This window comes from Polypterus senegalus, chromosome 10 (genome assembly GCF_016835505.1).
Source record: "Polypterus senegalus isolate Bchr_013 chromosome 10, ASM1683550v1, whole genome shotgun sequence".
Taxonomy (NCBI): Eukaryota; Metazoa; Chordata; class Cladistia; order Polypteriformes; family Polypteridae; genus Polypterus; species Polypterus senegalus.
Genome location: NC_053163.1, coordinates 6766850 through 6792812, shown reverse-complemented (window position 1 = coordinate 6792812; position 25963 = coordinate 6766850). Strand labels below are relative to the sequence as shown.

Sequence of the window (25963 nt, the reverse complement as noted above, 5' to 3'; positions counted from 1 at the left end):
CAAATGCACCAAGAGCCAGTGGAAGATGTTGTTGCCATTTGTGCTTAATCCAGTACTACACTTGACAAAAGAGAGACTCCATTTGTTTAATATTAATTTTTATATATATTTTTTTTTAAATTAATGTGAATTTCCCCTTTGGATTAATAAAGTATCTTTTAAATATTGTAAGCAGGCTGGTGCAATAGAAGAATATGTTTCAGTAAACAAAAAAAAAAAAAAATACTGCTTGCTCAAAACACAGTTCCTTACGGGGTCGGGAGGTTAAAACAACACACTTGACTATCACGTATTTCAATGATGTATTCTCTAAGATGGCAGAGATTGGCAAAATGAAGTGAAACTGTATGAATATAATTAACGTAAAAATTTCATAAATTAAAGTGTACGTTCAAATATCCATTTAATACTATCAGGTTTATGAGAAATATTCTGGATAATGATCATTTAAAAGTTTCCAGGACTAATTGTTTTCCACTTGTTTTTTTATGCAATGTAATTGAGGCAGTGTAAAAAAATAAACTAGAAACATAATGATGCAATTTTTTTTTCTGTAAACCAAAATACTGTACATTTTATGCAACAGAAAACACTTAGAACAGCAAAAATATGAAAATGGAAAAAATATAAAGGGAATTTGAGAAAAACTAAAATGGAATCTATTTAGTCCTACATTAGCTACTCAACCAACCTTAAAGCTGAAATGTCTGTCTTTGGAAAGAATTAACTTAAATTGCTTGCCTGTATGGGATGTAAATTCGGCGACTTCTTCAGTTTCCACTTCCAGGGTGTTGGGTAAATGTAAGCGTCTGTGCCTGAAAAAGAAGCTTTCAATTATTATATAGGTTTAGGAAATGCTGTATAAAAACACAATTTTACAGCTTGGAGAATTATTAAGCACCTCCCTAAGCTGGATTTGTGAAACTAATAAACCAAGTTGTTCATCAATGTCAGATGTATGTTATCTGAAGAAAGACATAAGAAAGACCCCTGATAATAATTTAGATTGGCAAGATTTAAAGAAAGAATTATTTGGCCACGCCTAAATGAAAGAACTATAGAAATCTGTGGTCATCCAGTGCATTGCCTTATGTTATGGATTTTGTAAGACTTGTACTATAGATCCTTCTGCATAGGACCCTTGATTAAAAGCAGAAAGTAAAAAAAATAAAAAATAGCAAAATCAAAAGGGCTGTCAACATGCCTAAAAACAAATCATGAGAATTGTTTAGAGAAGTGGAGAGCAGTAATGCCTATGTTTTTCCCCCATCACATCTTTCGTCTCTAAAATCAACAATTTTCAAAAGATTATTGAAATGCAGTATAACTAACCTTTTAGCTTAGCTCAACACACAAGTATTAGAAATGATGGGTAAACACCAGCTCAAGTGTAAAAGGACAGCGGCATTGCCTTCATGCTTCCTGAGCAAATTCCATGTGCAGGGTCTAACATGGACACTGTCACTTGTATGCATTTGCACTCAAACTGACACCTTAATCCATATTTTGCACAAAGCTACTCAACTTTGCCTTGCTTATTCTTAATCCTAGAAAATTCACTAATCCCAACGTCTCTTTAAATGTTGACTATTCTTAAACCATTACTGCAATCACTTTACAGGGACGACGTCATTTTCATCAATACAACTATTGCGGACACTCACTCGGTTCTTGGAATTATTAGCATGCGTAAGGGATGAGTCTGCGGCCGAGTTTGCTGTACCCTTTGCACAGCGTCAGCTAGTTGAGGCAGCATATTGTTGGCTGTTTCATAAAGGGGTGACAGCATGACAGCACTGGAAGGTCGCCACTCAATCAATAAATCAGACATACCCAGCAATTTCAGCAACTTGGTCTGGCTAACAGATCAGCAACTATGGTCAGTTACACAACGCCCCAAAATCACGAGATGCCCCCAACATTATGTATTGTAGGCCGGAGTTAGACCCATCTGAATGTGGCTGGCAAGTCTGATGCACCTAAAAGTTGAGTACGGTGACATTGGCTTAAGTTAAAGCTTTGGGAAGCACACTGCTATCGGATGTGAAAATGGTTACTGGAAAAACAATGGCATATATGAATGTTGATGCTGTACTTATTGTTATACGAGGTCATTATAATAAAAATACTTGCGCACCCCTGAAAAAAATTGAAGATTTTGAATAATGAAAAATGAAACCAAGATAAATCCTGTCAGATCTTACTCCATCTTTATTGCAAAACTGCAGTCTATACAAAGAAGGTGAAAACAAATTAGGAACTGTTTAGTGGAAAAAGAATAAAAAAACATTTTTAATAACAAAATTTGCGATTTTGGCAGGGGTGTGTAGACTTTTTATATTCATTGTATGTAGTGTTCGAGTTTTTCATTATTTGCAATTACATGTAATTTTATGTAATGCTGTGAAAAAAGACAATGTTCAGTATTCAAAACTAATGCTTTACGGGGGTGGAATGCACACATCCTTGCACTGGCCAAGTTTGTAAAGTTTTTATAAAATGTGCTCTCCCTCAGAGCAAATATTCCCTTCAGTATGAAACACATCCAAGTCTGAGCAAAGATGAAGTCAATATGTTGATGTTTCTCCATTGCAATGCAGACATTGTGTGATTAAAGAGAACTAAGAAAATGGCTCATTTGTATTTAAATTAGTTAAAGTTTATTTCAAGTAAGGAGTCATAACTATAAAACCTATAACCTTTCTTACTAACTTCTAATAGGTTAATAGTTTCATTACTGTCACATATACAGAGTACACTGAAATTCTTTCTTGCATGTTCTGATCAACTTGGCTCTCCAGTACCATGATTAGCAAGTATGACTGCCTTATCTGGAAACGTGCGGCTTTCTTGTAACTGAAAGATCTACTTCACCTCTAAACTCATGTCATCCTTAATCCTGTATTGAATACCATTTGGACTAGCTTTCACACGAGCCTGTACTGGATCGAGCAAGTTCAATATTGTTTGTGCAGACAGAACAGCAGGAATTAAACTTCATTACAACACAACATAAAGTCAGTGTGTATGAAGTAATGGCCTTCATGTATGCCTTAACAGTGTCACAAGACAGACATTGACAAAGTCACTGCCCTTTATTTGCTACCCTCCAAAAGTTTTAATTGCATTGTAACTGTACAGCACTGCATTCTACGTTAACATTCTAAACCTGCACTTTGTTTTCAAACACATCCAATTCAGCAAGGAGCTCAACTTTAGGTTGAAAATTCCAGCACCAAAGTTTTAGAAATTTTATGTTAGGACTTTCAAATGAGACATTTCTTGGCTTGTACAAGAATAACCAACAAATAACGTTATAAATAAAGTTAACAGTGTGCACATTTTTTTCAAGCAATTTTTAAATTTTATTATGATATGTTCAACTTTAGCCATTTTTTACGTTTATAATATTTAAAAATATATTCAATGTCTCAAACATTATTCAAATGTGACAATACCGGAGAGCTGCAGTGCCAGTTAACATAATGACACACAAATTACAAAACAGTAGATACTGAACAGGAGAACATGGAGAAAAACATGGGAACAGTTGAGTCATCAACTTCTGTCTTAAATGCGATGGGACGCGGTCTTTAAAATATACTACACCAACACATCTGCATTACACTCCCATTTACATTTTTCCATGCCAGTGCACATCCCACAGGGCTTTCAGATTTTGTGAAATCTTTAATGGATGTGCCAACTATCAAAACATTCACTTTCAAAGAATCACACAACTAATGCACTGCTGTAATTTGTACACGGACGTGGAGTGAACAAGACATTCTGAAGAGAGGTGTGCAGAGACATTTGTATGTATCATCATCACATGCAATAATCTTAATCACCACAAACAATAAAGCTGCTTCATAAACAAGATGATGCAACCAAGTATAACAGTAACATGCTTTTGTGTCATTTCTTCTTTGATTTCTTTTAAACACTACCATCTTATAGGTACTATATGGAAAGATGCAGTATTCATTCCAGTAAATCCTGCACAGTAGGATTTGCTAACTAGTCAGTACTGGCTATTTATTTATTTTCATTTACTCCAAGGAATAGGTTTTTGTGCTGTGCAAAACTGTTATGTATTACTGCTTTGGTATAACTAATGAAACACCCTATAAACCTTTTAAATATGCAATTTCAAATGACCCCTTTACTAATAATGGAAAAGAAAAAAAGAGAAACATTACATCATTTTAACAGTTATGAAAATGTTTGAAAGTCTTGGAACAAGCCACAGATTTCAACTACATTTGCCACGTCTCTCCTTAGTTTTGCTCATTCTTGTGTCATTTAGTTGTGCTCAACTGTTCCTTTGATGCTGCACCACTGACATTAACTGCTGTTTTTGAACTACAGTTGACCAGCTGTTAGAAACTGAAACAGTCCTGAGGATTTTGGGGACTAATTGAGCAGCTGTAGCTGCAGCGAGGTTTTGGAGGATGAAAAAAAAAAAAAAAGAAAATAAAGATGTATCTCGTATTCAATCTTCTAGTACTCCCACAGTCCACTTTCATACAAACTGCCTCTAGAAAGACAAATTTGTTTCTCACACGAGATAGCATTACTTTATATTGAAAACTTTTGAGAAAAGTCCTGTCTGAGAGGTACTGACTTGTGTGAGAAAGTAGACACTTGGGTGTGAAGGTTTAGTTGGGGGTGAACGTTGTTTCCTGCACCCCTCTGTACCCATCATGCTGTCGCCTTTCCACACAGGCTCGAGGGATTTAATAAAAAAAGAACACTGATTGCAATAGAAATATTAAAGTTTAAAAAATGGTTCTGTAGTGTAGAAGGTCATCTTTATTATTTAAACTTCCAGCAATTTACATGCACCCAAGGCATCTGACCTGCACAAATACAAATGGTCACATTCAAATGTATTCACTTAACGTACCCTTAAATAAACTTACTAAATATTTTCAAATTACCATTTAACACAATAATGGGTCTTATTAAAAGGGAGGTACAGTGGTACCAACCAAATAGGAAACAAGTTTGTGACTACTTCTCCTTAAACACAAAACCCAAGCCAACCTACTTTATCTTCATCCTGCAATTCTTCTGAAATCACTTATCAATTTCAGCCTTTGGAGAAGGTAAAGCTCCTCCCTAGCAATAAATGGCAAAAGGTAATACCATCACAATGGAAAAGTGGCATAAGTATTTGGCTAATACTAAAAATCAAAACCAAGCTAATGATGTTTTCCTCCAAGAAAGTGCTTAGAGAAATGTTGCTAGTATATTGATTAGTATCAAATGTAATCAACAATTACATGCAAATTAACAATATAGAAGATACAGATGAAACATCCCTGATTTTAGTTTTATCTTGAATGCTGCTCCCTGGGACTCATTCGCACTAAATACAAAACCAAGTTTGTAACTGAGGGACACTTTAAATAGATTTTCATGATCTTTGTTTTAATAAATGTATACATGCAAGTCACAGGACAAAAACGTTCAACATTTTAGTCCAAATTTTATAGCTAAATGAAAAAGAGAGATTGGAAAAACAATGACAACAAGATACAACTGCTCCACGGATCCATCCCCATCTCCTTTAAACTAGCCTATGATCACGAGAATTTGGCAAATATAGCAGTCTTAACACCGTTCCATAACCCATAAGCTTGTGTACAGTATAAGCTATCCTATGACCTGCCTGCTTTTGCAGGTGGTTTTGTTGTTGTTTTCAATGGATTACAATGCAATTTTATATTGTAGAGAGTATTCTATACTATCAGCAAATTTAATACATTATCTTAATTTCTGTAAAGCTGAAGAAATTGTGCAGTGCTAGCAGGAGGGACTTCAGAAATGAGAAATAACCTTAAGAAAAAAAGGTAGTAGCTTTAGTTTGATAAAATAAATTCTGCTCCCTGCCTTTCATAAACGATTTTGTTCTCTTTAACAGATTGATCTTAAGGGTGACAGAGCCAAGTGTTACACAGTTGTACATACATTATCAAAAAGGGCAGTCACTAGTGTCAATGGTAGTGGCCAGGGCATTTATTATATATTTCATAAGCAGCCGAATACTTAACCACATAACGTGCTATATGAAATCAACAATTGGAGCAAAGCTACACATAATAATGAAATAAAGCCTAACTGGAAATTGAAAAGCCTCATTGGAAATTTCTAATATTATAATGACAAATACCCAGCCATTTACTTAGATTAAGCTACTACATACACTACATTAAAATCTTTCCCACTGCAAGACAACCCAACACAACCCAACATTTCTTCTTCCAGGCACTTTGCAAGAAATACCAAGCAGGGATATTCTTTTGCTTAGCATGTTTGGTTGTATTTACGTCTGAAGCAAAAATGCTGTCATACTTTTGGCATGCAGTAGCCAATCTCAAGCTTTTTCACAAAGTGACAGACATAGGTATCAATTAGTCCCGTTTTTGGAGGACTGCAGGGTTTTCTCTCCGAGAGGAAGCTGATGGTTTGAGGTGGTGAAGTTGAAGGACAGCATCTCTAAACCCTTCACGTCACGTTCAGGACCTCTATACAGTTGTGTCTTATCAGCTCCGTTTTATTTTTTTGCACATACAGGTACATAGGTTCATAACAAATGTGGATTCTGTAATAATGATACAACTTGCAGATGTAACACTTGTGGGTCTCTCCTCAAATTACAATGGGAAAGTGTCCCTAAATAGAATTTAAAGCACTATTTCACAACCATTCTGTTTCAAAGGATACTACATGCACACCGACTTTCACTTTTGAAGTTCACGCCACAAGTAGGTTTGAAGATATTTCAGACTTATCCCTAATATAGATTATTGCTTTAGGCACTGCGAAGGACCAAGTAAACTCCTTATTTACAACTGTGCAGCCATAACTAAGAAGATGGTCGTGTGGAACATGTCAAGCTAATTATATTATTGAAAATAATCTGTTATCAGAATGAGTGTCTATCTTAAAATATGAATTAATGATGAGAAAAATTAGCTTATTTAGCAGGAAAGGTTGACTTTTCATGAGCTGAAATTTCCGATATCACGGAAATCTGTGCCAGTTTTAAAGTACATGAATCTTTTTTTTTTTTTTTTTAATATAAAATTATACCATTATATGTTAAATATATATGGCATTGTATTTCCTGTAAAACTGAAAACTCATTTGAGAATGTTTTCTTACTTAATGTGCATTTCATTGACACCTGACAGAAAATATAGCAAAACATTCACCAAAAGCTTAGCAAAAGGTTTTATTTCCAGGAAGTCAATTTAATAACAGATTCTACAACTGCCCTATGTAACTAATGGTAACATTCAGAAATAAAACTATCCAAAAGTAGTATTTTATAAGACATTTAAAGGAGACCGAGATTGTTCAGTGGGTCCTGTATGCTCTCTACCATGACAAAAACAAAGTAGTAAAACACTTCCCAAAAGTTCCAACTAATCTTGAAGCTGGATGGAAGTTTCATCAGCAGCTAAAAAAAACTAACAAAAAGCAGGTAACAAGGAGAAAAGAAATGACATTTAAAATGAAAAGTATTTGCCTTGCATGCAACCTCTCACCTTTCCCTGGTTTGAGATCAGAAAATGGTAAAGTCAAGAGTCAGTATGGAAGCACAATTCCAAGTTTACTAAGAATAACCAGAGTAATGGTTGCAGATCTATATTGGATGCCCAACTGTGAAGAGAACTTGCGTAATGTATGGGGACATTTTAAATTTGTCAAATTCCTTGACATGGCCCGATTAACAATGGAAAACTAAAACAGCACCAAAGCAACCAACAACTCCGCAATTGAAAAGTAGGTCCAGTTCTCCTCCACCAAGTGAGTGACATAGATCTGACTTTTCCAGGTTAGGATGGTAATCTGTTTAATCCATAAAGTGAGAGGAAAGCCTAGTTTGGTGGCTTTAGCAAATTAAGCATCTTCATCCAGGAAAGTAAACTTTTTTTGTGTTTCACCAATAGCTGAAGATCAAAAGGTTCTCAGCCACCAGATTCTGACCATTATAAATCTTCTGGCCGAAGCATTCCTGGCAAAAAAAATCTGCTGTTTCTCTCCATCACATCCCTTCCTACCAAAATTGTGCAAACCTCTTAAAAGAGTAAAGTGTCCAATTTTCCACAGCTAATTGCTAGTGTTACTGTCTAGCCTTGACTGACAAAAGCATCACAAAGCAAAGTACAAACATGAAATTTAAAAATATGCCCCCCTCCCCCACCTAGGATAAAATGGATACAAGGGTAATTAATGCTTGCAAATATTACTAATAATTCTCTCTTCAACTGTATAGGAAAACTGTAAAACAAAACAAACTTTAAATCTCACTTGTGAAACCATAAGCATTAGCAGCATACTGACATTTTACTTGCTTGACATGACAAATTTATGGTCTTGTTCAAACATACCCAGCAACATAAAAGCCAACCTTGACCCATCACAGTTGCAAGTAAATTCCTGGGAAGTCCCACATGCATGGAAGGGGCTAAAGAAGAGAGATAGGTGGGAGTAGTCTTCAGAGATGTCCCTTGTGAGATCTGTCAAAAGGGCCATTATTTTTCCTAATTTAATCAGATGACACAATTTTAGACTGAAAAAGATCTACGAAATTTGATGTTGAACAGCCAAAGTTGAGGAGGCAAATACAAAATTTTAAAAGACCTGAACAATTTTCAAACCAGGAGACCTGGCAAATTTGGCTTCACAATGAAAGAAAAAAGCAGTACATTTTATTAAATGGAACATTAAATGCATTAAGGGTAGTGCTAATTTACAAGAAAAAAAAAATTATACAGTAGTGCACCTAGAATAAAGTATAAACTGGACTGTTACTTTCAAGGCTATTGCAGGAAAGCTTTACTTCACATCAATAATAAAATCCCCTTTTAACACTCACAATAACCATCTCTTTTTCCAGAATGACCAACACTCTTTTTACTGTGGTGACAATAAGCATGTCAACACTACAAAACTCATTGTTTGATTGTAGTCTTCTGGCAAGGCTTTACTGATCCATACTGATCTGATGCAGGTAGTATTTGATGTCACTCGGACTACTGTGCCATTCAATGTCCAGAGTTTCCCCATTTACCAAACTGTGGAAATACATTTTTACATTTACAATATTTCTCAAACTATGCCACAAAAAAAACCTAAATATATTCTCTTTGCAAAATATCTAAAGGGTATCAATTAAGGAGACATGAAATCATTTATATTAAAATATCCCATTTAAAAACATCTGTTGCAAAATAAATCCATACCACTCAATCTAGATGCCAACTTCCTTCTCTTTGTGTTCCTTGCAAGTCTCTAACAAGAGAGCACCTGGACTCTAAAGCTTACACAGACCTGAATGTTTAAAAATGCTTCCATTTAACCAACTAGTTGACAGCCTTCTACTTGCACCGACGGTATAGAATTTCAAGGCCTCTTCTCTCTTGGAATGGAGGCAATTTGATGTTAACGTGTAGGGTGTACAAAATACACCAAAATATACACATACAAAATGCTCACTAGGAACATGCCAGAGAGTGACTTAATTTTTAAAGCTCACTTTCAAATCATCAGGCTCTCAGTGAGTATGTCATCAGTACTATGCAGTACTTGTGCAGGTTGTTGTCTTCAATTCAAGTTTTTGGACAAGGGTTTGTTTTTCTCTCTCTTTGTAAAAGTTATTGTATTATACCCAGAAAGATCTACATAGAAAGTTATTAGGATTCTAAAAGTTTCACAGAGATTGGATAATAGCATAAATGTAACTTTCTTATTCACATAATTTACTGTAGCAGCATTTGATCCAGAGTCAATAAAACCTAGCTATATCTCATAAATGGAAACAAAAAAGAAAATCTGACTAACATCAATAGCCCAATAAACACTGCGCATTCAATAGCTCAACTACAAGCAGCTTTGTCTTGTAGCTAAGGGTTAATGCCTTGAAAAGCGATATTTGCTTTGTTGGAAAATACTGAGCATACTGAAATTTCAGTTTGTTCTGACCCTTTTAAGGATCTTCAAGATGTGTCAAACTGTTCAAAAACAACGTTTGTGAATGGTATGAAAGAATTCACATAAAAGAAAGGCTGAATGTGAGGAATAATCGTCAACTCCAATCAGCAGGGAACAGAAATCTATGAAGTTAAAGAAAAATCTAGTTTCAACAGATAGAATGATGCATTTTAAGGTTTACTATACAGAGTTGTATAGCTTCCCCCTTAAATAAATATACTACTATATAGTGCCATGCAAATGTTTTGGCACCCTTGAATAAAATGTCTGCCATTATGACTAGTTAAGTGATCAGAAGATGACCTGATCACCAAAAGGCATAAAGTTAAAGATGACACATTCCCTAAACATTTTACTTAATGGAACATTTTTATTTCCATCATTTACATGTACAAAACACCAGAAAAAAATTAAAAAGACCTGAAAGCAAAGGTCTGGCCACCGACATGGTCAGTATTTAGTAACACCACCTCTGGCAAGTGTCGCAGCTTGTAACTACTTTTAGTCTTTCAGTTCTTACTTGGGTATTTTTTCCCCCATTTTCGCCCATTAGAAGCTTTGCATGTCACTGCAATGAACATGAAAGCAAAGTTAAAATCATCCAAACACTAGATCTTACAAAATCCTCTTTTTATAAGCTAAAACAGACCTTTAACAGTCTGGTACTACTTTTCACTAAAGTTTACATTTACTAATTTGGCCGACATCTTTAGCCAAGGCACCTTACAATATTTATGATACACTTGGTTACATTATTGGTTTTCCAGTTGGAGCACAGGCAGGTGGTCAGGTGACCTGCTCAGGGTCACACAGTGTCAGTAGTTGGATTTGAACCCACAACTTCAGGGTTTGAAGTCCAAAGCCTTACCCACAACACTACACTGCCTACTGCCAAAGATGTCACAGATTACTTGACCATAAGCATCAAGAGACCATTACACAAAACTGGAAAGTGTCCATAGCACTTCAGACTCAACAGATCTAATTAGGCCTGCAACCCCTGCAACACTAGAACCTCAACCTTGGTTATAATCGCACAAGCTTTAAAATGACAGGCTGGAAGATGATTAACCATATTTAAAGCCAATGTAATTTTAACACATTGGTTTTCCTAGGAAGGTGTGCACGAAGAGGTAGGCCATGTCTAAGACATTTATCCATATGTTTCCCAACCCTTTTATTCAACTCGGGGTTAGATTTAAGACTGGATCCAATTCACTACATTGCACGTTCAATGAAACTGCTTAAGTAATGCTATATCCATGCTATTATGGTTTCATTTAAAAACTGGTTTTAAACAAAAACGATTTCCGTTCACACTAGTGCTTTCATACTGCTTACATAAGCGTCTCAATCCACACTAAAATGACTAAAATGCATATGATGTAGACATTCATCTACACCATACATTTAAATATCAGTGGAAGAATCTTGAAAGGGGTAGTAATGCCGTACACCATTAGATTTATTGTAAAACCGTAATGGCCAGTAAATCATGTATTTGCCTTTTGAACGTTACACAGCATTCAAACTGCACAAAATGCCATGAAAAGCAACTCTTTAGAGTCTGCTATGTTGGATTTTGTTTTCCCCCATAAAGGTGGACCAATCAAGGAATGAGACATTATAACAAGCAGGATCCAATCAGGGAAGGACTACATAATAAGCATGAGAGTTAGATTACAGCCTGCTTCTATCAAAATCTGTGTTTTTGCCAATCCACATTACAATTCTGAAGGTGTGTTTTTTCAGAAGTATATGGATCTAGAGAGTATTTCAATGGTCTCTCTTTTCAGGAGCTGAAACACTGGGGTAGTATGGATGAAAGGTGACAATGTCTGCACTGTTAATGGAAACAACTGTCACCAATTAAGCTAAAAGTGATCTTTTCCATGAGGGGAAAAAATCCACAAAGTCACTGAAAGAACATGCAAAACTCCACACAGGCTGCAACTTTCCTGGGATTCACAACCAGGACTGCAAATGTTGAGAATCTATTGTGTCATCCACTGCATTATCATGCCACGTACTTCTTTCTTTCCAATATAATTTTTTCAAGGCTGCTTAATCCAACTCAAAAAAAATCAGGAATGGTCTCCCCTAGACTCTCTCATATACCGAGATATGGGGATGGATATTTGAGGAGTAAACCTTAAGACAATAATATTTTTAAATCATGTACATTAAAGAACCATCAATAACAAATCAAATTAATAATATATTAAACAATTATTATAAAAGTTAAATAAATCAGACTACAGCTACATGAATGAAAGAGTACCGAAATTGCTCAAAAGTTGATAGACATCTTTGTTTTGTACCCGATATTTTTTTTTTTATTAATTTTATTACAATCCATACAAAGCAATCACGTTTTGACAAAAAGAAGAATTGAGTTAAGAACAGATCAATCCCCACCCCTGTGTACCTACCTAATACTTTTATGCAAAATTTGGCTGACCGAAGTGAAACCATACTCAAGCTATTATATGTATATACACACGCTGGTATAATTCCAAAAATGGAATTTTCAGACCCAGAGGTCTAAAACGTTGAGATTCATTAAAGGCTCAAGGTCAATGTTTTGGACGATTACAATACTTTCCCTACAAGAAAGTAAATCGGAGTCAGGAAGATCTAAAACATCGAGATTTAATCAAAATCACATTTTTGGACAAAACAATACTTTCCCTACGAGAAAGGGAATGAGAGTCCTGGAGATCTAAAATGTTGAGATTCATTAAAAGCCCAAGGTCAATTTTTTATTTTATATACTTTGTATACGAGAAAGTTAAAAAGTAAAAATAATGGGTTTGCAGGGAAGGGCACTGAAACTAAGAGAAGCAGCATTAGGCACAAGGCAGGGAATCCACCAGTCCACTGCCAGCCTACCTTACGTAAAATAACCAAGCAGTCAAAATTCACAAAAAACACTCAAGTCAAATATGCTTCAGTTGAATAGATAATCAAGAATCTGGAAAAAGCATGAAATGATCATGGAAAACTGAAACAAACTAGACTCACAAAGATAAAGGTAAAAAATAAATACTACTATTATACACATATACTGTACATACATACACACATATACATTAGTAAAAAAATATATATACATATACACAAAGTCAAATATTAACGTCTTGAAACGCCTCTCTTTTTGATGATTAAAAATACTTTGTTGACTTAAAAGCATTTGTGAAGTTTGTGTTATTTCTCCTATAAATTACTCGCTAGAATGTCCCTTAGTGCTCTTTTGTAGCCATAACAGAAAACTGCTGGAAATATCGGACATGTTATTCAGATTATCTGGTTTACTAGAAAAGAAACACTTTTTGGACTTGTATTGTGCATGCATTACAAATTCCTAAATACATTTTCAAGTCGAAACTTTTACCTTACTACTGAATTCTTAACCCGATCAAAGTCCCGCTTGGTATTATGATATGAATGTAGGCGGGTTAGTGCAGGGGACACAAAGAGTATTTAACAAGCAGCAATTCAATGCGGTTTCAAAGAGGGAAACACGCGTAAGTGATCGCACGTGCTATGCCACAAAGTAGGTAGCAGACACATTTAAACAAAAGGCAATGCATCGCCAATGAGAGTAACGATGCCATCAAAACACACGTACCTCAACGGGTAAACATTCCTCGAACAAATGTATATTCCGAGTGAACCCGAGAAAAGCGCCAAGTTCCAATATTCTACTCCATCTCAACATGGCTGAAAAAGTTTCCGCCGCCTCTCCGTGTGCCCTGAAAGGACATTCGAGAAGCACTAAACCCGCGATAAAACAAAGCCCCTGTCTGCAAGGAGGAGGAGGAGGAGGATGATGGTGGTGCGGCTGCCGCCGCTGCCACCAGCCTGCCTGCCTGATCCTACAGGCCTTTACGCGCCTTTCTTGTTTCGCTTCGCCTGCCCAGTCGGACACAAGCCGCTCACCCGCGGTTCAAACGCATACTACCCACCCTGCGTATCCCTGCTGAATTTGTTCTCCTCTTCCGCGAGAGCTGCAAAAGGCTTCTTTTGACTTTCCATTCTAGACGACGAAATGAAAAAAAAACAAAACGCTCAGGTCGTGCAGATAAAAACAGCCGGCAAAGCGACACGAGCCCCCCGCGCCAAGAAGAGGGAACAAACCCGTGTGACGTCACTCGCCGGGGTCAGGATGCAAATCAAGGAGTTTTTTTATAACCACTTAGTCTTTTAAATTAAATGCACGTGTTTTTAAAATTCATTCTTTCACGGGTTTAGCACATTACAAACACACCTCGTTTCGACTTATTACCTACAAACTGATATTTTTGTTTAATCCCGTTTGTCTAGGGGTCCATTAAGGGGGATTTCGACAAGGACGTTCGGATTCATCTTTATTGAAGATCGGCAAAAGTAGAGCAAAAATATTTGTGCATGAAAATCTGAATCTTGCCACACTCCACAATGACTCCCCGAAGGTGCCGATCTAAAGCAACTAACCACGAAAGGACACTTAGTCCGGGGGGCTGCGGCATTTCTTCACAAGTCGTTCTGCCCCCTCCCCCCAAGCCGCCCCTCCTCCCTCCCCGACCCCACGGCCGCCATCTTCTCTCCCCTCCTACCTGAATTTCTGAGCTGCTTTCTTTCACTAAAAACACGGGGAAGGAGTCGCCATCCGCGCTTAATCTTCCTCAATCCGTGACGGGGACACTCCAAACTGTCTCTCGGTACCCAGCAAGCGGCTAGCCGGGCGGTGTGAGCGGGATAAAATACGGGTTGAACGGCTGCGGGTCTCGGCAGCGGCTCCGCAGCTACGGGGAGGAGACTCGAGCCTGCGCCGAAATGGAGGCGACCGCGAGAGGCCAGACGCGTGGGCCTCGCGATGGGCGGCGGGAACAGCGACAGTGGAATGCTGGGAATTGTAGTTGCTTTAGCCACCCCACTCGTCTTTCGCTTGTCCAGTTGCTGCAAAATGTCTCGCTAATCATAACTAAAAAAAGAAGTCGTTAGATATTACCTTTTATTACTTATCGCTCAAAACACATTTATGATTCTTACATGTCTTAATTGTAAGTATTATTAACATCAGTATGAGTTTTAAATGTACATATTCTGTATAATTAAATAGTTTACTAGTGATAGCTGTTTTTTCGATGACGGCTGGTGGAACCATTGTTTGTTTTTTTAACCTTGATACCCCACTATATTGGCGGTATCTTTATGTCGATTTTACAATATACTTTGACATGATTTGCTAAAGTATTGTATTCTTGCCCGTTATAGATAAGTCGTGAAGATGGGTTAAACTTAAGACTGAATCCTCATTTAAAAATGTGTCTGCTGGCTAGTCGTGTAAGTAGAAGTCGGTCACTTTTTAACTGTTAATCAAATGTATCAAACATGTGTCTATTAAGTATAACTTTGTGTATTTCACCCGGGTTAATGGATAAACAGGTCAGTGTATTTCACCCGGGCTAACGTCGCAGTGTTTTATAGATTCACTGGAGTATCAGTTGACGGCATTTTTTTGCTGTTTTCTCTGTCTGTTAAATCAGTGATGGCAACCTCTCAGTTAGCTTCCATAATTTTTCTCATTGTCATTTAGAATCTTCATGCAGTTTTTAGCCACAAAGTTCTGCGTGCCTGGTGCTGCTTTTCCAGATCGAACCCAGACTAGGTGGGTTGGCTACTTCCATGATGTGCAGTATCGCTGTGCCGTTGGTATCTTAAGACGGCACCCACATGATCTGCTACTCTCAAATTCTGATATAAATGTGTGGTTATTGAAGCGATGATACATTTGGTGTTTCCAAAGCATTATTAACAACTTACACTTTGCGTAGAGCCAAAAAGAAAGCAATCATGGCTTCCTTTTTGTCAGGGGATTATGTCTACAGTTCTAAGTGACCAACATGACCTTTATTCCATTTTGACTACTCGCATTGCTCCTGCTCGACAGTGCTGACTTACACACATGAGTAAGAGTTGATCGAAAAGGGAAAGGCCTTGTAAAAAGGAAAAAAAAAGGTCACAGGTTAAAACTGGTTAATAATGTCCTTCCTTCCTGTTCACTGTCTACACGAATGGACTTCCAGTACAACACCCATGTTTACCACCTTCTGAGATTTTCTGATGACTCCTCCATCAGAGGCTGCATTAATAATGGAGTACATGTGGAAAAACTTCTTCTTGTGATGCCGAGAGAAGCATCTGCAACTCAACATCAGGAAGACCAAAGAGATGGTGGTGTAATGGCTGGTATCTCTGATCATTTTTTTTGCCTTGGCCGGACATCACTTGGTGTAAATGTCCTGGAAGATAGAGAGTGCACACCCGGGGGATACATTCAGCTGACTGCACCACTGTCTGCAGAGCCTTGTGGTCCTGCTGTCTCCTGTTTCCAAAACAGGTGGTAATAATTCCTGTTAGGATACTCTTCAGGGATGGATTTATAGAAATTCTTTACGATCTGGGAGAGCAGCCTGAAATCCTGAGATGTCAGAGGTGGTAAAAATGTTGTTGCGCCTTCATCACCAAGGTGTCAATGTGCTTGGTCCAGGTTAAGTCCTCCATGATGTTGACACCAAGATATCTGAAACTGTCCACCCTCTCAACTAGAGAGTGCTGTGAATACTGAGGGAGTGGTAGTACCTCTGCTGTTTTTCTCCCAAAGCCCACAGTCAACTTCTTTGTCGTGTTAACATTAAGGAGAAGACTAGTGTCTTGGCACTCCACAGGCTCTCCACTTCCAGGTAAGCCTAATCATTGTTGTTAGAGATCAGACCCACCACAGCTGTGTCATCTGCAAACTTGAGAATGACGTTAGAGCCATGTGCAGCCATTCAGTAATATGAGTAGGTCCCATGTTTCAGTCATGGTTGGTATCTTTGTGTCATCTCCACTATCTGCTACTCCCCAGTTCAGATTTGCTGTTGCCAAATTATTAATCGCGATAAAATAACAACAAAGAACACAAATGTATTTGTCCTTTAACAGAAAGTTATGCCAGTAGTTTAGAAGGACCGGCCACTGTTACTCAGTCCACATGGACTGAAATCTCTGGAAACAAAAAAAGTTTCTTGGGGTTCTCACAGGACGAGCCTGCCACAGTATAATAACGGTAATGAAAGCTAAAAGCAAGTATGTACATCTCTCTATTATTAAAAAAAGAAAAATCTCGGAAGGAGACAATACATGATTTTCTCTGAGACACTTTAGCGTCCCGTGAGACAAAGGGCCAGCTGCTGTACAGGCTTTTAAATGATCAACGCGCAGCACCACAAGCAGAACACGCAGCTCGCCAGCAGCAACAAGCCAGCAGATGATCCGACCGCATTTCCTTAGCATCCATTCAGCCTTCCCCCCCTTCACAATGCGAGCGGCAGAGATGCTAAAAAGGGGACGAAAAGAAAAAAAGAGCAAAAATGACCAGAAATAGATACAAATATTCTGTATGAAGAATTATATTTCATAAGAAGACTTTGTATATGAGTGAAAAGCTTACTAATTACACAGGCCACAGTGACATATTGAGTGAAATTCATATCTGCCTACTCGTGCAGACAAAGCCCCTTCACCAGTTCATCTCATTTAATTTATCGTGGCTCATCGGACAGCTTCAGTGTTCTTCATATCTAATAATAAAAATAATATCTGCATTAAGTACTGTCCATGCAGTATAATGGATTTAACAGTTTGGTGTCCCAGCTTAACTCCTTGAGGACTGAATATTTTTTTCTAAAAACACTGTGGTGGCTGCACAGGGGTGGCTTGACGGTGGGCAGGAATGCATGGCGGGCCGGCTGCCTGGCTGACTTTACGCAGCAGGTGCGTGGTGATGGAAGCTGAAGTGTGATGCAGTCTGGTTTGTACCTCCTGTCATCGTAAGTGGTGGTCCTCCCAGGTGAACGCTGACATAGGTGCATCAGCTACACGGATGTGTTCAACACCACATTCAGCTGGGGAGCGATCAGCTGATGCTGGTACCTCACTTTCATTTTCGATCTCCATCTCCAGATCACTTCCTTCAAAATCCGAGTCCAAGTCAGTGATAATATGCAAAATGCCACCGATGGAGTATTTTACTTTGCACATTTGCTTTGGTCTCTCACCAGATGTCAATGCCATTTTAGAGGTCGTTTGCTCTTTGCTACTCATGCATTTGCAGGAAATTGAGGTCAAATCAACAAAGCTAACTTTTCTTCCAGCAAAGCGAGTCAAACTAAGATGTAACGGCCATTTAGGGTCGATTGCCGTCCTCGACCCTTCAATTTCGACAAAAGTCGATGTCCGCCTTGAAAGTGTTCTGATCTGGTTCAGACGCCAGGTGGGCTGAGCTTTTCCTAACTTTCCCCGATGTCTTTTTTGACCCTGCTGTTCCAGGTAATTGACATTATCCACGGCCTCCAGTGGATCAGTGTTTCCAGCAGTTGGAGAAGACAAGGTGGTGTTGATCCATGACAGCTGAGCTTTAGCAGCACCAACCATTCATGTTGAGGAAAGAACAAAAGATGTTTGACTAATGAGAGACCATTCTGTGAATGTTTGGCATATGTTGTAGCTAAATTGCTTCTAATACCTCATCCTGTTACTCTTGAAAAGTTGTCAAGGGTTCCACCATAACACTGTGGTTTGGAAGTTTGTTCACATTTCCATAAACCTTTGTGTGAAGAAGTGCCTCCTGGATTCAGTCTTGTGCAATTTCCTTAAGGCCATGTCACATTAGACAATGTTTCAGTCCTAGTTATAATCTTGGCAAGTCAGAGGAAGTCTGCGGTGTGATCTGTGAAACCAGTCGCATGGCCTTTCATACCTAGCGACTCACTCCAACCAGTCCACAACTCATCCCAACAAAATGAACCAGGTGTGATAGTCCACGGCTTGCCCAGATTTTTTCTTTAGTCGTAGAGGCGGGTTCTGTGTGCATGAGGGCTGACACCCAATGGATGCTCATCTGGAAGTGTAATTCATATAATGCAGTGATGAGAAATAAGGACTTCGAAAACAGATGAGAAGCTTGTCCCTCTGAGACCTCGTGTTTTATACAACATGACAGAATGGGAATAAAGACAAGCAGCTAAATTTGAGGTACAAAGGTTAACCCTTTGTACAGCACTACTGGCTCCATCAGACAGCACATTATTAACTGTCAGAGAAGGGGGGCGTACATGTAATTCCCTTTGAAAGTGTGAAATGTTACTGGAAAGACATCACACAGTCGCATAATTTGACATGCTCAGCGATTTTTAAATTGTGTAAATTGAGCTACTCCGGCGACAAGATCAGCAGCTGCAGTCTGACATCTCCACGGACTAGCAGTGGTGTAATGTAACCTCAGCTTTAGAACCAAAATATAGTCGGACAAACAAAAGGTCAAAATCGCAAAGGCATGACATCAGAAAAAAACATGTTGTGAAGGCAGAACCGAAAGGAAATGTCTTAAAATCTGAAACTCAAAACAAATCTGTTCCAGTTGTTCACAAGATAAGCTAATGAAGAAAACATCTTCCTCCACAGAGAGTTAATGGCATGTGCAGTTGCTGCCATATTCATACTGGTAGCCATGATTGTGGTCACATGACTAGAGCCAAAATGGGGTTGTGTAAATAAAGAAAAATAAGATGGTAACAAAAATCCAAAAAAATTGTTAAAATGATACCAAATACAAAAACCTGATAATAAAATTCCTTGTACCCAGAAGTACCCACAAATCCCTACAAGGTACAAAATATCTGCATACCAGTACCATGAAGGCTAGTAAAAACACTAAAAAGAAACCAAAATTATAGCAATAGGAAGTATTTCTAAATTCTATTACTCTCTTTCAAAGAATTGCTCTTTTGATAATTTGAGGCAGCATTTGGAAAGGGACCTTCCAAAATTCTGAAAAACATTTTAAAGCAGTTGAAGTGAAATTGTGCCTTTTTGACACCGTTTTGTTTCTTTTTTTAGACACCGCCATTTTGTATGTTCTTTGTGGGTTTTCGCTAGAGTGTCTGTTACTGCAGGGTCACAGGAGGTTGCCACTTGTAATGTCATTAGGTCAACTGTATAAAGGTCAGTTGCGCTCATTTCTGGGTCATTTGAGATTGTGACTTGCTGTACGACGTTCTTTGTTTGTGGAACCCTAGTAAAAGAACTTTGACTTTTCACTTCGATTTAGGGTTTTGTCTTTGCTTTTAATAACCATCCTTATCTCCAGTTAGTGAACTTTATGCAATTCTTTTTGACAGCATTTCATCTCCTGATCATTTTTATTTATTTCTTTGGTTTTGGATGCTGGCCAAATCTCTGAGCTAATTATAAAGACAGACTCGGTTATGGGATGCTCTCTGGACCTGCTGGAGGTAGTAGTGGAATAGAGAATGAAGAGAAAACTGAGCAGCCATTATGAATAATTCTGCACATCCTCTCTGTGACACACTAGCATTGAGGACTTCTGCCAATGAATTATTCAACAGAAATGTGTCAAATGGGTACTGGGTCTCCTCCATACCTACCTAGTGCCACACTGGGACTACTCCCATATCTTTAGCCACATCACACGTTTTCATCTTTTTTTGAAATTCATGTGTGTGTTTGAGGTGGGTGGTTGTCATTGGGTATAATCCTTATATGTAATTTGATACCATCCGTATGTATGATGTTCGTGTCAATACCCCGTATGTATGGTGTTCACGTCAGTACCTCAACTCAGTACAGTACAAGTTAGAACCATGCAATGGGACTCTGCCTCTGTAGTTAGAACATCACGTGGCAAATGCGGACACAGTATTGCATGATTGGCTAAGAATGTTTGAATGCTTCAGTGATGCCACTGGACAGCTGAATATAGTAAGTTGGTGTTGGTTCAAGCAGATAACAGTAAGTTCGGCTGGTTTTTGGAACGTTGGATTGGTGGGGCGTACTTTCCAGGACTTACATCGTCGACTTACTTAAACCCTTCAACAGCTCCAGAACCGTAAGTAATTTAGAACGTATTGCCATTTTCTTGGTACGTCGAAATCTATCTTTGGGCAGTTTAGTTTTGGCATCCGTCCTTCTGAGATCTATTGGTAAACTGAGTAAAGATGGCTGGGTATTAACAACGGTCACTGTTAAAATTTTAGCCAATCTCAGATCTAAAATGACCACGCTAACATAATTATTACTCCGACTCTGATTAGAGTCGTAAAATACGGTTTGTTTTGTTTGCCGGAAAAAAAATCAAATGAGGTGCACCAAAAAGCTGAGTTCACGTCTCACAACCCCGTTTAAACAGGAAGCTCTTCATTACATTGGCCGAAAAGGTCTATTTAAAGCACAAATCAGTGCCATGATAACAAAATCATTTCAAGGACTTAAAAAAACAAATAATTATTTGCAGAGAAAGTATAGATTTCACAAGCGTAGAATTTGTAGCCCGATTCGATCGGGCTCCCAGTCGCTAGTATTTCTATATTTATTGAACTTCTATATAAGATGGTGGAGCACCTTCATAGTCGTGTTTACTATAACACATTTATTTGGCCTATCATCTGAGGTACAGTTCTTTGGCCATTTAAAGTCTATTTACTTTAGTAAACTTGTAGCAGTGGTCACTCTTGATGTGCCTGTCCTCACAATAGCTGCCCTAATCAGATCTCTTTATGGTTTCTGTTACTATACTTAAAGACACTTTTCAAAACTGTTGAGACTCTCCAGATGGAATGATCTCCATTTCTCAAAGTAATAACAAATAGTGTCGCCATCCATGTGCACACACCACACAGCAGAGTGAAGTTTTTACTTGCACATCTGACTGACATGCAACACACTGCTATTATAGACTAGAATTTATTAAGTCACACGGCTTCATTTTAATTATTAGCTTTTGTGCTCCTGACTCTACGCTCCCATTACCTGAAACCTTGCAGAAAGAATCCTGAGAAAACCCCCAGTGGAGTTAATGATGGGCTGCCATTTCTCTTTGTTAAGTTGAGCCATTTTTGAATTCTTTTAATGTGGGTTGTGACATCCTGTACGTGTTTTCGAAGTATGCCTTTGCTATATGCCGTGGTGTGCTGGGCCGATAGCATCACTTCAAGAGAGGCCCACCATATCAAAAAGCAAATTAAAAAAGGCAGTTATGGGAGGCCCCCTGGACCTGCTAGAGGTAGTAGCGGAATTAGACAAAACTGACAGCCATTCTGCACATCTTCTCTCTAACGCACCAGTGTTGAGGACTTTTAGCCAATGAATTATTCAACATAAGCAAGTCAAGATATGCTACTGCGGTCAACATCACTTCAACAGAGGCCCTCTGAATCAAAAATCTAATTTATAATGGTTGGTTTAGTTACGGGACACCTTCTGGACCCGCTGCAGGTGGCAGTGGAGGAAAGAAGGAAGATAAAAGTGATGGCCATTATGAAAACTCCTGTCTCTTCTCTCTACATTAAACATTAAAGAAGCTAAAAGGTCTCCTGAATGAGAAAAGGAGAGCAATCAAATCCAGTGCCAGAGAGGCTGTGAAGGATGTACAGTGTGTGCTAAAGAAAAAACTGAGTGAAGGAAAGGAATCTTACAAAGCTACTATAGAAAACAAACTCACTCAGAATAACTTGAAGAATGTCTGGAATGGACTGGGTATCATTACTGGACTTGAGCAATCCATAGCTCAGGTGCTAGAAGGAGATGTGGACAAAGCTAAGCCCTGAACCAATTTTTTAATTGATTGTCCCTCCCACTGCCACCTTCTTCCAATGACCAGTCTTTGCACACCATCCCTATTACATCATCCACTGAAATGGTCTCTCATGATCAGTGTGGACTGTCCATAACTAAAGACCAAGTAAGGAGACAACTGAGGAGGCTACACACGGATAAAGCTGTGGGACCAGATAGAGTCAGCCCTTGAGTTCTTAATTCCTCTGATGACCAACTTTTGTGTTGTTCCCTGTCACCCCATCTCGAAGGATTCAGTAAGTGCCACTGCTATAGAAAATATCCTGCATCGATCTTCTTCCAAAGAAGGCAGGTGCCTCTTCAACGAATGACTATAGACAAGTGGTTCTTACGTCTTACATCATGAAGACCTTTGAGAGACCGTTACAGGACTAGGAGTCCTCTTGTGGTGGACCACCTGGACCCACTGCAGTTTTCCTATTGGACAAAGATTGGACTGGAGGATGCAATTATCTATCTGCTCCACAAGGTTTATGCTAGTAACATCACTTCAAGAGAGGCCAACCGAATCAAAAAGCTAATTTAAAGGGCAAACTCAGTTATGGGATGTACTCTGGAACCCCTGGAGGTCGTAGCAAAAGAGAGAATTAAAACTAAAGTGAGCGCCAGGATGAACCTATGCTGCATATCCTCTCTCTGACACATTAGCACCGAGGACTTTCGGGCAACAAGTTATTCAGCAGAAGTGTGTCAAGAAACATGATCGGGGTCCTTTATACCAACAGCAATACACTTGTATAAGCGGCTCACTAGGACTGGGACTGCCAAGTCAGAATTTTTCTTTTTTAATTTTCTTGCTTTATACTCTTTGGTGTCTGATCAGACCATAGTGTGTATGCATATATATATTTGTACCTATTTATGAATTTATTTATCTAAAGAGCTTCAGTAAAAAGCCAAATTTCCCCTTAGGGACAAATAAAGTTCTGTCTGTCTATCTATTTATCTGTATGTCTGTCTGTCTAATCCTGCCAACTACCCTAAAATATCTATCTATCATGTAGTACCTTTCATCTATCTATCTATCATATTGTGCCTTTCATCTATCTATCTATCTATCTATCTGTCTATCTAATCCTGCCTAGTATACCAATATCTATCTATCACACACTAACACTGAGGACTTTCAGGCAATAAATTATTCAACATAAGCATATCATGATATGCTACCAAGGTCAGTGTCATTTCAAGACAGACCAACTGAATCAACAAGCTAATTATAAAGACAGTTATGGGAGGCCCTCTGGACCTGCTGGAGGTAGTAGTGCAGGAGGGAATGATGACAAAAGTGACAACCAGGCCGAACAATGACACACACCCTCTCTATGACACACTGAGGACTTTTACCTATTGAATCATTCAACATAAGCGTGTCATGATTTCCTAACTAAGGTCAACATCACTTCAAGAGAGGTCCCCCAAATTAACAATCTAAATGTAAAGGCAGTTATGGGAGGCCATCTGGACCTGCCTGCGGTAGTCGCGGAATGAGGACAAAGTTGAGTGCCATTATGAACAATGCTGCACATCCTGTTTTTGATATCCCAAGCACGCTGAATTAATCAGCAAAAGTGTGTCAAGATAAGATACTGGGGCTCCATCATACCAACACCTTTTATAGGTCCTCTCAGTGACTGCTATCATAACTTTAGCCAAATCAGAAGTTTTCTTCTTTTTCGTATTTCTTCTGTGTGTTTAAAGGGGTTTTTTTTTTTTTTTGTTTGTTTGTTGTATTTCTTTAGCTTCTGTAAAAGGCTGAATTTCCCCTTTGGGACGAATAAAGTTCTGTCTATCTATGTTTGTAGCAGGGATGTTTGGTATTAAAAAGCAGGTGGGCTTTGTCTATGCTGCAAGCCTGCTGAACTGATAAATCTCTCATCCGGCTTTGTTTTTAAGAAAGAAAAGCATTCTGACCCATTTTTGCATCTGTAGTAGAAGACTTGTGGATTTTTCCTTTTTTGTGGGTACATTCAAATGATTTGTGGACCGTTGAATATTCAACATTCTCAGTCCTTCACTTTTTTATCTTCCAATTTATTCCAGATACGTTTAAATATATAGAGTGCCCTCCTTAATGTTTGGGGCAAAGACATCTTTTTCTTAATTTTCCCCCTCTGCTCCATCATTTAAAATTTCATATCAAACAATTCAGAGGTAATTAAAGTGCACATCATAGACTTTCACTTAAGTGTATTTGAACACATTTCACTCCCACAACACTTTTTTCTACACGGTCCCCTCATTTCAGGGCACCATAATGTTTGGGACACAGCAATGGCAGTCTATTAAAGCAACTGTCATATTTAGCATTTTGTCGAATATCCCTTCCCTGCAATAACTGCTTAAATTCTGCGATTCAGACATCACCAGGGGCCTCATGTATAAACGGTGCATACGCCTGTTTGCACACTCGCTTCGAGCATAAAATCTAAACTTGGTGAAAACCCACACACATTTTCATGGCAGCCTCACACTGTGCGTACGCAAGTTTCTGCTAGATTTTGCAAACGGGTAGCACCCAGCATCCAGGCAATGCCACTGTTTCTGCGTGGTGTCCCTTTCTTTTTACTTTCTCGTATACAAAGTGTAGGGAAAGTATTGTAATCGTCCAAAGATTTGATGTCGAGATTTTGATGAATCTCAACGTTTTAGACCTCCGCAAGTCTGAAAATACTATTTTTGATATTATCTGTGTGTGTGTGTGTAAAAATGATAACCTGAGTATGCTTTCACTTCGGTTAACCAAATTTTGCATGCAAGTATGAGGTACAAAATGTAGATTTCTATCAACTTTTGGGCTATTTCCATTAACCTGAAGAGGTACTTTACCTTTTATTCATGCAGCTGCATTTATTCCGATTTAGTCCGATTTGCTCAACTTTACTTTTATAATAGTTGTTCAATATGTTATTAACTTGATTTGATTTGTTGTTGATGGTTCTTTAATATACATAATATAAATATACTAGGGGTCTCTGCCCCCTGCTCGCTTCGCTTACCGACCCCTGTGTTTGATTAATCAGAATTTTAAAAGCTTTGTTTTTTCTTTGGAATTTTGTCCATTTCATTGTTTGCACTTTTACTTTAAAGTTTCATTAAAAACAATATTTGGAATTACCTTTTCTTCAAGATTGAATTGAATTTTGATTCCGTTCTTGGAGACGTATAACTGCCCGTGAGTGAATTTTGTTTCTGTTTCTCTAATAAATAATCCTAATAAATTTTTCTAATGTTTGTCCCTGTGATTTGTTAATTGTCTTAGCAAAAGCTAATC

At 38.3% G+C, this 25963-nt stretch overlaps 1 protein-coding gene and 1 long non-coding RNA gene across 4 annotated transcripts in view; one reads left to right on the top strand and one right to left on the bottom strand.

Annotated features, from left to right (window-relative positions):
• LOC120536632 (Snf2-related CREBBP activator protein) overlaps positions 1 to 14624 on the bottom strand; it is a 50208-nt gene extending 35584 nt beyond the window's left edge. The window contains exons 1-2 of one of the 3 annotated variants that reach the window (XM_039765050.1): positions 14607 to 14624; positions 742 to 815 (exon numbers count right to left, since the gene is read on the bottom strand). The gene's annotated coding sequence lies outside the window, so the exon portion shown is untranslated. Of the gene's footprint in view, positions 1 to 741; positions 816 to 13639; positions 13711 to 13976; positions 14044 to 14606 lie in introns of those variants that run through there. The other 2 variants (XM_039765049.1, XM_039765047.1) reach the window with 2 other exon arrangements.
• Positions 14625 to 14960: 336 nt separating this feature from the next.
• LOC120536631 overlaps positions 14961 to 25963 on the top strand; it is a 36440-nt gene continuing 25437 nt past the window's right edge. Inside the window, exons 1-2 of the long non-coding RNA XR_005635161.1 lie at positions 14961 to 15053; positions 15268 to 15336. This is a non-coding gene — a long non-coding RNA (uncharacterized LOC120536631). The remainder of the gene's footprint in view (positions 15054 to 15267; positions 15337 to 25963) is intronic.